This window comes from Scylla paramamosain, chromosome 8 (assembly GCF_035594125.1).
Source record: "Scylla paramamosain isolate STU-SP2022 chromosome 8, ASM3559412v1, whole genome shotgun sequence".
Taxonomy (NCBI): domain Eukaryota; kingdom Metazoa; phylum Arthropoda; class Malacostraca; order Decapoda; family Portunidae; genus Scylla; species Scylla paramamosain.
This window is the reverse complement of record NC_087158.1, coordinates 23,437,040-23,449,539: the sequence shown is the minus strand read 5'-3', so window position 1 is coordinate 23,449,539 and position 12,500 is coordinate 23,437,040.

Here is a 12,500-nt window from a genome sequence, read left to right as displayed (position 1 = left end):
TCTTAGCACCTCTTCTCAATGTCTTTTGAAATTATGTCCTGCAAGTTAAGTATCCTAACAGACGGACATCCTTGCATTGCACCATCCTAGTTAGTACACAATAACTTCAGGCAATTAATAATAACAGTGTGTCCTATTTTCAGCCTCAAGTCCTGATCATGTAGTCCTCAACCTGTAGAGTCTCAAGTAAAGGCGTATCCTGTTGCTGGGGTGCTTGGGTAGAGAAATATACAGTTCTTTGAGTCCCTGTGACGCAATCTTCCGCTCAGCAGGTCCCCACAGCGTGAAAAGTTCCGTGTAATCGCGTGACATGCTTCTGATGCGGCCTAATTCTATCATGTCCTTGAGTTGAGGCGTCCTGGTCATGCCGGCGAGGAGTGCATGGCTGGTCTTGAGTGTCGGGTGGAGTGGCGGGTGGAGTGGCAGGTGGAGCGGTGGATTGGAAGGGTGCTCAGATGGTGGCGTGTCCGTAGAGTGGTGGTGGTGGTGGTGGAGGAGAAGGAGGAGGTGGAAGTGTCACGCCATGCTACACCACACCCAACACCACTCCACCACTCCAGTAACCCGCCACATGCCTTCCCTCCACGCCACCACATATCAGCCCTCCACCACACGTCTATCCCTCCTCTTAACACTCCTTCCCTCCGCTGCACCACACGTCTTCCCTTCTCTACACGCCCCTCCTCTTCCCTCCCCAACACCACATGCCTTTCCCTTCGTTTCCCCATTCCCCTTCCCTCCCCTTCCCTCCACCACTCGTCTGCTGGTAGTCTCGTCTCCAAACACCAGAAGCATATGCCACTGTGGCGCTTAAATGTCACGCTTCTTCCTTCATTACCTTTCTCCCTTCCTTCCTTCCTTTCCTCCCTCCTTCCTCACTTCCTCATTCCCCCCTCATTTCCTCCTTCGTTAACTACTTCATTATCGTCTTTCCTGCTTTCATTCTTATTTAATCTAGTTTTTCTCCCTTTCTGTCTTCCTTTATTCTTTTCTACTCTTTCCTGTTCCCTTCCTCCCTTCCTTTCATTCTTAATAATGTTACTTTTTTTTTCTTTTTCACACATTTTTTTCTTTCCTCTATCATTTCCTATTAATATCTTCCTTATTTTTTTCTCTTTTTCATCAGTTCTCCGCTTAATCCCTCGTTTCCCTCTTCCTTCCTTCCTTCCCTCCCTTTCTATGTGTTTTTCTCTTCTTTCATATTTTTTTTTTATTTGTATATTTTCTCTGCAATCCTGCTTCCCTTCTCTTCTTCTTCTTCTTCTTCCTTTCATTCATCTTCAATATTCTACACATATCTTCCTTCACTGCGCTCCTTGCTCTCTCTCTCTCTCTCTCTCTCTCTCTCTCTCTCTCTCTCTCTCTCTCTCTCTCTCTCTCTCTCTCTCTCTCTCTCTCTCTCTCTCTCTCGTAACACAGAGAACGCCGAACTCAAAGGGAATAGAACACATAGAAACAACCACACACACACACACACACACACACACACACACACACACACACACACACACACACACACACACACACACACACACACACACACACACACACACACACACACACACACACACACACACACACACACACACGCCATGCACAAGCCTTCAATCACATCTCACGTTTGAACTGCTTCTGCTGGGTCTTCATGCCATCCACTCAACCTCCCCCCTTCACTTCCATCCCTATCACCTCCCCCCCGTGCAGTGTCAGCCCCCTTTCCACCTCCTACCTCTCCACCAGCCTGTCACTCCCCACCCCCTTCCACTAAGTCAACCAATCTGCGTCATTCTCGTATCATCTGCATCCATCCAAGTACGATGATTAGCTATTTACCGTGTTTGAGTTTCCAAAGAGAGTGTTTTTCCATGTTGATAATGAGCCTGTGTGTGTGTGTGTGTGTGTGTGTGTGTGTGTGTGTGTGTGTGTGTGTGTGTGTGTGTGTGTGTGTGTGTGTGTGTGTGTGTGTTGCATGTATTTCTACTATTTGCCAGCTGAATTAAGCAAGATTAAGGCCTCCTCAAAAAATTGCCACTAACATTTCCTCTGTTTTTTGTGCGTGTGCTGTTCTCTTGTTGCGGAAAATGTTAGGAATTTCAAGTGATAATGAGTGTGAGGATGTAATTAATCTACGTATACGTATTCTAGTTGCATATGTAACTCAACAAATAAGTCGAAAATATCAAGAAAAAGTGAGCAACAAAACTGGAAAAAAATATATATACATACATACAAGTAAATACAGTAATCATTAACTAACGAAAGGAAATCAGTAACAAATGGAAATTAAATATATGTAAATGTAAATAAAGAAATCAATAAAAAAGGAACTATATGCTAGTAAACATGAGTAAACACGGTTCCCGAAATGAGAGAGATAATACATATAAAACAAGAGACACAATACTGATAATATGTTTATAATTGAAAAAAAAAACATGCAAGAGAAAGAAACAAAAAAAAAAAGCATTTGCCTGACGCAACATCACCAACATTAAAGGAAAATAAGCAAATGAGAAGCAACATTTAATTTCATTGCCTGGGTGAAAGTTGTTGAAATCTTGCCTGCAACGTTTGGCTCGAGAATTTCCCCCCTCCACCTTCTCTCTCTCTCTCTTTCTCTATTTCTTTTTATCTCATTTAATTTTGTGTGTCTCCGAGGGAACAGAAAACGTGAACGAGGAAACTGTATCGTGACAAGTCGGTATGTATAAGATGTATTAAATTCGTGTTTATGTCATGAGGGAAAATTTTTATCAAACATTAGTAGCGTTATTATGATTGGAGTGCTATTATTATAAAATACTGTTCCAACTATTATTATTATTATTATTATTATTATTATTATTATTATTATTATTATTATTATTATTATTATTATTATTATTACTATTATTATCATTATCCTCCCCCTCCACCACGCACACATTTCACATTACATTATCCCTACCAAACACACACACACACACACACACACACACACACACACACACAAACAAACATACCCGCGAAAAATGGTGCTCGAACCTGGGATCAGTAAAAGCGAGATACTTACTGGAACCCAGGGAGCCACAGAGAGCCAGCACATTAGCGCCTCTATCGGCTCGTTTATTAATTACGTCGCGGAGAATTACCGTCTGCTGGCGAAGGACGGAGAGGTACTGAATCAGGGAGAGGAATGTGCTTGGATAGGGAAAACAAGAGGCAGGATGAGGAAGGGATGGAAGGTACAAAGGCGACAGAAAGGAACACAAAGGAAGAACAAAGAGAAGAGGAGAAAGGAACACAAAGGATGAGAAAACCAAGAGGGAGGGTGAGGAGGCCATGGAAGATACAAAAGGAATGCTGCGGAACGAAGAAACTACAAAAAAAGAGAGAGAGAGAGAGAGAGAGAGAGAGAGAGAGAGAGAGAGAGAGAGAGAGAGAGAGAGAGAGAGAGAGAGAGAGAGAGAGAGAGAGAGAGAGAGATGGAGGAGGGGGAGGGAAAGGCACATGGATAGACGAACTAATCATCTAAAACAATAAAAGAAAGTGAAGGCGAAAAACTCCCTAAATGTAAGTCGTAATTCCCTTTGCGAGGCGTCTGTCTGTCTATTTATCTGTCTGTCTGTCTGTCTGTCTGTCTGTATCTGTCTGTCGGTCTCTTTGTTTGTCTGGCCATCTATCTCCGTCTGTTTGTCCGTCTGTCTGCTTTTCTATGTCTCTCTAGCTGCCTGTCTGACTGTCTGGCTGTTTATCTTTATATATGTATGTGTATGTCTGTCTGTCTGCCGTTGTCTGCATATCTTTCCGTCTATATAGCTGCCTGACTTATCGAATTTTTCTACGTCCATCTATCAATCTGCCTGCCCGTCTGCCTGCTTCCCTATCTGCCTGTCACTCCGTCTATCTATCTATATATCTACCTTTCTATCCACATATCTATCTATCTATCTATCTATGTGTCTGTGTCTCTATCTTCCATTCTTTCCGTTTGTCTGTCGCCATGCTATGGAAATTCCACTTAAATGAACTGTACGTAGTTTCAACTCAAAACAATTTTTTTACATCCCGTTTTGCGGTGCAGTTTGTTTACTTCTATACCACTGAACGACGCTAAAGGGGAGAGACGGGAGGGGAAAAGAAGATATGAGAGGAAGGGAAGGGGGAACAGACGAGAGGAGAGGGAAGGGAGGGAGGGGAGAAAATGGGAGGAGGGGAGGAGAAGAGAGGCATGTTGTGTTAATGTAAGGGCAGGGAGAGGAGGAGAGGAGAGGATGGAAAAGGAACGGGGAGAGAGGAGTGAAGGGACGGTAACGGAGTGAGAGAATGAATGGGAGAGGCGAATAGGAGTGACGGGTGAATGGAACAGTGTGCGAGACTCGGCAAGTGGGGTGTGAGGGAGAGATAGATAGATAGATAGATAGATAGATAGAGAGAGAGAGAGAGAGAGAGAGAGAGAGAGAGAGAGAGAGAGAGAGAGAGAGAGAGAGAGAGAGAGAGAGAGAGAGAGAGAGAGAGAGAGAGAGAGAGAGAGAGAGAGAGAGAGAGAGAGAGAGTTGTACTGCCCTGCAACACCTTGACAAAAGAAAAAGCAGTTGTACCACTACCACTACCACCACCACAACTACCACCACCACCACCACCACCATGTCCTCCTTTTCGTTTTCTTTTTAACTCCTTTTTTTTCCATTCCCCTTCTAATCTTGCTTCTTCTACTTTTTTTTTTGTCTTGCTTATCCCCCTCCCACCCTGCCTTCTGCTCTTCCTGATTTTCTTCACGTCTTCCTTCTTTTGTTCTTTTACCTTCGTCTCTTCTCCCTCCCTCCCTCCCTCACTCCTCCTCCTCCTCCTCCTCCTCCCCCTCCTTTCTCTTCACTACTGACACTGTTCTTTTAACATTATCTGTGTAAGCATATTTAACATAAAAGAAAAGAGGAGATAACGTCAACATTTCGTTACATAAGGAACACAAAGGTTGGAAAAGGTTAATACAATCTATTATTACGTGAGAAGTAAAGATCAACTACAGAATGAGGTGAGAGAGAGAGAGAGAGAGAGAGAGAGAGAGAGAGAGAGAGAGAGAGAGAGAGAGAGAGAGAGAGAGAGAGAGAGAGAGAGAGAGAGAGAGAGAGAGAGAATAATGTGACCTGAGTTAAAAAAAAAAAAAAGATATATATATATATATATATATATATATATATATATATATATATATATATATATATATATATATATATATATATATATATATATATATATATATGTATTCTCATTTGATTAAAGCGAATTTTGACGTGTATCTGATAAAAGGCACAGGAGGGGAGGGAAGTTACCTAAATGCCAGAGCTCCACCCTTCCTTCCATGCTTCCTTCCCGCCGCCGCTAGCCATCCATGCTCAGGCAACATTAATATGGCACGTAATGAAATGCTTGTCACGAGACGCGGATACGAGGGTGGAAATGCTACAAAAAACATTACAGTAAAGGTCAGAGAAATTTATTCATCTTGTACTGCACTGAAGATTAAAAGAGCAAAAAACTATTTTAGAACATCATAAAACAAATTCAGAATTCAAATGCTACAATCGTACCATAAGTACAATAGTGCCGTAGACATATAAAATAGATATTTAAAACTAAATAGTAAGAGATAAAAGATAAATAAAATGTTGTCACTTAAATTATATCGGAAACAAAGAATAAAAATATCACCAAGAATGAATGGAAAAGGAGCCGTGTGCGAGGCTCGACAAATGAAATGAGGGAAAGAAAAATTACAATAAAGGTAAAAGGTGTTAGGAGAACGCAACAAAAAAATATTATGAAGCTGGAAATAAGATGGAAGGAAAAGTGAACCATTCTGTGTGTGCATCTGATTGTTTGTTTGGTTCTATATTCCATTCTGTTTGTTCGTCTGTCCATTCGCGTGTTAGTTTCTCTGTGTGTGTGTGCCTCTTTTACTTAGCTATATATATGTCTGCGTAAGCGTTTGACTGTCTGTTTACCTGTGTATGTCTCCATAATTTTTTGTGTATAAAGTTCCGGCTTTGTTTGCTTTTGTTTATTTGTCTGTCTGTCTGTTTCTCTGTCTGTATATATGTATGCATGGTATGTACATATATATGTGTATATGTGTATATGCATACATTCATATATATATATATATATATATATATATATATATATATATATATATATATATATATATATATATATATATATATATATATATATATATATATATATATATATATATATGTATATGACAAGTTTTAAATCCCACTCGTACAAATGATGAACTTTTATCCACGTGAATAAACATAAATGTGACAAAACTCAGTTGTTTCATGAGTTCCACTATTTCCAGCACAGCGAGCACTGCACCAGCGGTGTCACCTTAAAGAAGCTATGGTCTTACAGGTGACATTTTGAGTCTTGGAATATTAATAGCTTTTAAAAATGTAGCCTTTTGCATCTCATCACCTGCAGCAGGGAGAGCACGTGTAGGTGTGTGTGGGCGTGTAGGCGTGTGTGTGTAGGTATGCACGTGGGCGTGTGTCAGGGGTGCGGAGGCGGTCGTGGTCGGCAAAAACCACATCCACATTTGTTTTTGCCTGCAGGTGAACAACAACACAGCCGCGACCTGTTATTGAAATGTGGCAAATGTCAACTCGCGCGGCACTACTTTTTTAATGCACCTAGTTTTAGTTTTCATTACGTATTTTCGGAGTTTACGACTAAAATTATTTACATGTTTCCAAACTAATATTTTTGCACGCATATATTTCAAACCAGCAAATGATTTTCAAGTGTTGGTCACGCTGTTAATCCAGGAGAGGAAGGTTAAGCAATGACATGAACTGCACTCCAGCATTAATACCCATGACAGACAACACCCCGATAAACACCATGGATTTGTAGCAGGCGAGGCACGGAGTCACGTAACCACACTCTGAAACAAACACACACACACACACACACACACACACACACACACACACACGAACAGTAGGAAGGTCCGTGGCTCCCAAAACATACAGGTAACAGGTAAAAAAAAATTCATTGCTTCCGTCACAACACTTTTTACTGAGTCAGTTCCGCTCAGTATGTCAGTGTTGCGTCCACGCCCCGAATCGACACAGCAAGGCGGACAGACACACACAGCAGAACGAAGAAGCCCACTCTGTTAAGGCTGTAATTTCTATCGTTTTATATGCTTTACAACACTCTTTCAGTTCAGTAACACCGGTGACGCAATGAGGCAAGGATAAGTCACAGGGCTTTACAGTGAGGTAGGAATCATGTTGTTACAGACTGAGATACCTGAGTGAGTGAGACTTCCTGAGAGTAAAATGTCCCAGCCACACGCGACGACAGCAGAAGCCATCGCCGCGCACGCCAGTCATCAGATCATCTGTGTTCCTCAAAATCTCAAAATCTTCACCAAAGAAGGAAAAAGAGTGACATTTTCACAGAATCATGTATAACTTTGCTGCTGGACGTCTCTCTCTCTCTCTCTCTCTCTCTCTCTCTCTCTCTCTCTCTCTCTCTCTCTCTCTCTCTCTCTCTCTCTCTCTCTCTCTCTCTCTCCAGTAAAATCCCTTTCATTCTTCCAAAATCCCTTCCTTTGCCCTCACCTTCCTTCTCTCTCCCCTCCATTCCTTCACATAACCCTACACGAGAAACCTTCGCGTCCCTCTCTGATATGCTAATGCAGCTAATTACCGGAGTTTCAGGTGAACGGTGTGGCCTGAGGGGCGGGGCGGGGCGGAGCGGGTCGTGTGGGAGCCTCTTGTCTTCCCTATGACTTCCAAGGGTGTCTTCACCATCCTTCGGGAACACGATAAGATCCAGAAACGAGTCCTTCACGTTTTCTAATCGAGCAAACATTACTATGACGTAAAAAGTTTGTTTCTCATCGTGTGTTTTAAAAGACTGGAGGGGAAAGGAGAGGATGGGAGAGAAGGAAAAAAGGGAAAAAAGAAAACAAGAAAGTACAGAAAGGGAGTGGTTAGAGACGTTTTTGCTCTATTGTAAATATCTAGCGAAAAGAGATAGACAACAGGTTTGTTTTCCTATTGACTCCCTCAGGCTAGTCACCCTCTCCTGGTTGGAGCGTGAGGGACGTTGACATCAAGAGTTCCCAAGCCGCATGTGACAAATCCAGCTAAGTCAAAGTCACAGATGTAAATGTGAGCCACTTAGAGAGAGAGAGAGAGAGAGGGGAGAAAAATAGAAGGCTTTGGCGTGCTCTAAAAGCGAGTTTCCTCACTCAACACCGCAACCACTGACCCGCCTGTGACCTGTAACTCTGTGGCCTCTTGGAAAGTTTTCTGTTGGTGACAAACAAGTGGCCTTCACTGCTTCCTTTTCCATGGACGATGACAGACAGAGTACAAGTCGGTTACAGGTAGCTACTAATGATGACAGGGCAGGGCAGGAATGTTAGAGGGTGCGTCTGTGAACTTCCTAACAGTTTTGTTAGTGAATTTCAGCTCGTGGCTGCCAGTCCGGGCCACGCCGGCACGAGCAGGAAAGGACATGTTAACAATGATATCTAGAAATATAAAAAAATAAAGCACTGGAGCTGTAAGATCTAGGGAGAGAGCTGGCAGGCGGCTGGGTGTGGTACGAGCTAGAGTCCCTCACTGCTGTGGCCCGCTTACATACACCACCCATACTCAAGGCTGTTGGAGGTGGCTCCCCTAAGGCGATTGGCACGCACAATCCCGGCGGAGGGGCAGGAAACTTGTGTAAAAAATAAATAAATAAATAAAATAAAAAAATAAGGAAAATTGTAAAAAAAAACGAGGCACGATGGTCTCCGGAGGACTGGCCAACACTTCACTTGCCCTCGCCTTGTTGCTGCTCCATCGCTGCCGCCGCTGAATGAGACGCGGGACAAAAACAGTGGATTTATGACAAGTGCAGTACAGAGAGAGGAACTTCTCCCTTGTGTCAGGAAGGCGCGGAGTCTGGAAGGCTGCGCCACTCCCACTAGGAGAACACTTAAGCAGATTTTATTGTGCCAAAACATAATACAAGGAAAGAAACGAAACCCCTTACAGACAATGCTGGTAGATGAAGTGACCATTATACCAAAGAAAAGCAGACACTACAATAAAATAAACTAAAAGCAAAGCAGCCTCAGCAAATCCACACGCTCACACATCGCCTGTGGTCTCAGGGGCTCGTCGCAGCGCCAACTGCCCCGCCACACATCAACCCGGGAACGGTGGCGCCGTCACTAAGCATCAAGGCGCCCAGGGACTTCAAGGGCACAGGCAGAGGTCATTATTCCAGCGCTGCACCGCTCGCTCTTCCCGATGACTGCCCAGCGAACAACAGCGTCCAGGAATACAAAACAGACCTCCTCTCATTCTTCGTTTCTACAACGTTATATTCAAGCTATCTTCCCTGCAGCTTCTCTTTTAAGCGCTTTACGTCGTGACAACACACTAAATATCGTGATGCTGTACATAAATATTACAAATGAGTCTCTGTGTTCTTCCTTCGCTTTGAGAGTATTGCATTATTTATATTCTCGACGTCTCGCGGTTCTGCTCCGTGTTTTTATTAATTTATTTCCCTATAAAGAGTAAATATTGCAGTAATGCCAATGTGCTTTGTGAATTAATCTGCCGTGGGAGTCTTTGGCCAAGTCAGGCACACGCGAGTACAATGCAAATGTATCTATAACAATACACAGCCAGCGTGTGATTTACCAGCGGCATAAGAAGTGTGGGGAAAATTATTGCACCATCGAGAAATAATTTCTACTCTCTCTCTCTCTCTCTCTCTCTCTCTCTCTCTCTCTCTCTCTCTCTCTCTCTGGGATACTGTAATCACGATACATGCAATATAAAAGTCATCAAGGAGCTGCAACCACTGATGTCGCCGCCAGCCTCACCACCATCACAACCACAGCCGTCACCACATACGTCCCTACCGCCAGCTTCACCACCGCCATTACCACAACCACCATTATGAATCAACACCACGAACAAAAAATAAATAAATAAATAAACAAATAAATAAATAAAAAGACAAAAAAAAATACGAATTGAAAAGGAGAGAAATTAATGAGTAAGAAACAAAAAAATATAAAACTCGAGAGAGAGAGAGAGAGAGAGAGAGAGAGAGAGAGAGAGAGAGAGAGAGAGAGAGAGAGAGAGAGAGAGAGAGAGAGAGAGAGAGAGAGAGAGAGAGAGAGAGAATAATTTTAACCAGTTACATTACCGACCAACCCAACTGGCGAAATGAACCTTACAATCCCAAAAGATATTATATACACCTCATAACTCATAATCAACTAAAAGCACTAAGCGCCCCATCGTGTTGCTCTGCCGCCGTGCACTCCGCAGCCACCGCCGCCGCCTCTCCCCCAGGGTTCTCTCATTAAAAACGCTAAAATGATACCACGACAGCTCAATACGTAATAGAAATAATGAAATCACCGAGTCAACGTGATTTTCCAGTTGTGAGTAATGAGCAAAAATTATACTTTCTGGATTTTAGTTTCTATTCATGTTTTTTTTTTTTCTAATTACAGAAGTTTTTTTTTTCATAATCTTCTAGTTTATCGATTTTTTATCACTAAAATATACGTGTTTACGGAAGCAGTAACAAAAAATATAGCATTAAATATGATTAAAATATGTGTCTCTTCGTGTGTGTGTGTGTGTGTGTGTGTGTGTGTGTGTTTGCATTACACAACAGAGTATCCAACTGACAGAGAGAAAAATAATGAAAATAAAACAAACGGCCTGACACGCTTTGAAAGTTAATTTCGGCTTTTTACGTATATCTCACTCCAGGTCACACCAACTTGCGTCAAAGGTCGTGAGGTGAGAGAGAGAGAGAGAGAGAGAGAGAGAGAGAGAGAGAGAGAGAGAGAGAGAGAGAGAGAGAGAGAGAGAGAGAGAGAGAGAAGCGATACCAATAGAGGGAAAGCAGAGGGAAAAGAGAGGGCTTTGAGAAAATAACAAAGGTAAGGAAGCCAAACACAAAAAAAAGCTCTTTAGCCACGAAGAACAACACACAAGGGCCATTTTTCTTCTATTACATTAAATCACACGTCTCTCTCTCTCTCTCTCTCTCTCTCTCTCTCTCTCTCTCTCTCTCTCTCTCTCTCTCTCTCTCTCTCTCTCTCTCTCTCTGTGTGTGTGTGTGTGTGTGTGTGTGTGTGTGTGTGTGTGTGTGTGTGTGTCTTTACAGAGAATGGAATATGGATGGGGTACTGATGACGGAGAAAATAATTAAAAAAGGAAAAGATGGTGGATGGATGGATGGGCAGGGAAATAAAGGAAGGAAGGAAGGAAGGAAGGAAGGAAGGAAGGAAGGAAGGAAGGATGGAAGGGAAGAAGGAAGGAAGGAAGATTGCAGGAAAAAAGAAACGCACAACTAAAGGAAGAAAGGAAAAAAAGGAAATAGAAAGAAAGAAAAAAGAAAGAAAAAAAAGAAGAAAAGAAGGAAGAAAAAAACGAAAAAAGAGAAAGAAAATTCACGAAAGAAAGGAATTAATAGAAAAAAATACAAAGCCTCGTAAGACAGAGACAGAGAGAGAGAGAGAGAGAGAGAGAGAGAGAGAGAGAGAGAGAGAGAGAGAGAGAGGGGGGGGGAGAGAGAGAGAGAAATGTTGAGGCGTAGAGCAGGACGAGAAGACAAAGCTGTGGAATAAATTTGACATACGAAGAGAATAAAGTGGAAGATTTTCAGCATACGGAAAGAAAGCGGGGAAGGAAGGTGACAATAAGGGATGCGAGGAGGAAGATAAAGGGAGGCTGAATGAAGCGATAAAAGGGAATGAGAGAGGAAGAGTGAGAGGAGATCCAATCAGGAAAATTTAAGATGTGGAACTGATTAGGTCCTCTCGTGGGAGGGAAAGAGAAAGGAGAGAGAGAGAGAGAGAGAGAGAGAGAGAGAGAGAGAGAGAGAGAGAGAGAGAGAGAGAGAGAGAGAGAGAGAGAGAGAGAGAGAGAGAGAGAGAGAGAGAGAGAGAGAGAGAGAGAGAGAGAGAGAGAGAGAGAGAGAGAGAGAGAGAGAGAATAAGAAAGAAGATGAGAGAAGAAAGATTGGAAAGGGCAGGACATGTAAAGATATGCAATATGAAGCGGGTATACGGTTAAGGAACAAGTGAAAAAAGAAAATCAAGGATGATTCTCTCTCTCTCTCTCTCTCTCTCTCTCTCTCTCTCTCTCTCTCTCTCTCTCTCTCTCTCTCTCTCTCTCTCTGCACTTAAAGGCCATGTTTTTTTGTTTTGTTTTTTCAAGGAAGCAATTCTTTTATTTTCAATTTGGTTTTCATCCACACATTCTTTTCTTCCAGGTATTCTTGTCACAAATAAAAGAAAGGCAGAATAAAAGAGGATGAAATTACAGAAAGGGAAAATCATAACCACACCAAGCATACAAAGAAAACGAGATTAAATAAGACACCCCAGATATGAGGAGAACAAAATGTAAGAAAAGAAAGAAAAGAAAAGAAATAAAAATACACGTCTCATCGGCTTGCAATTCGAG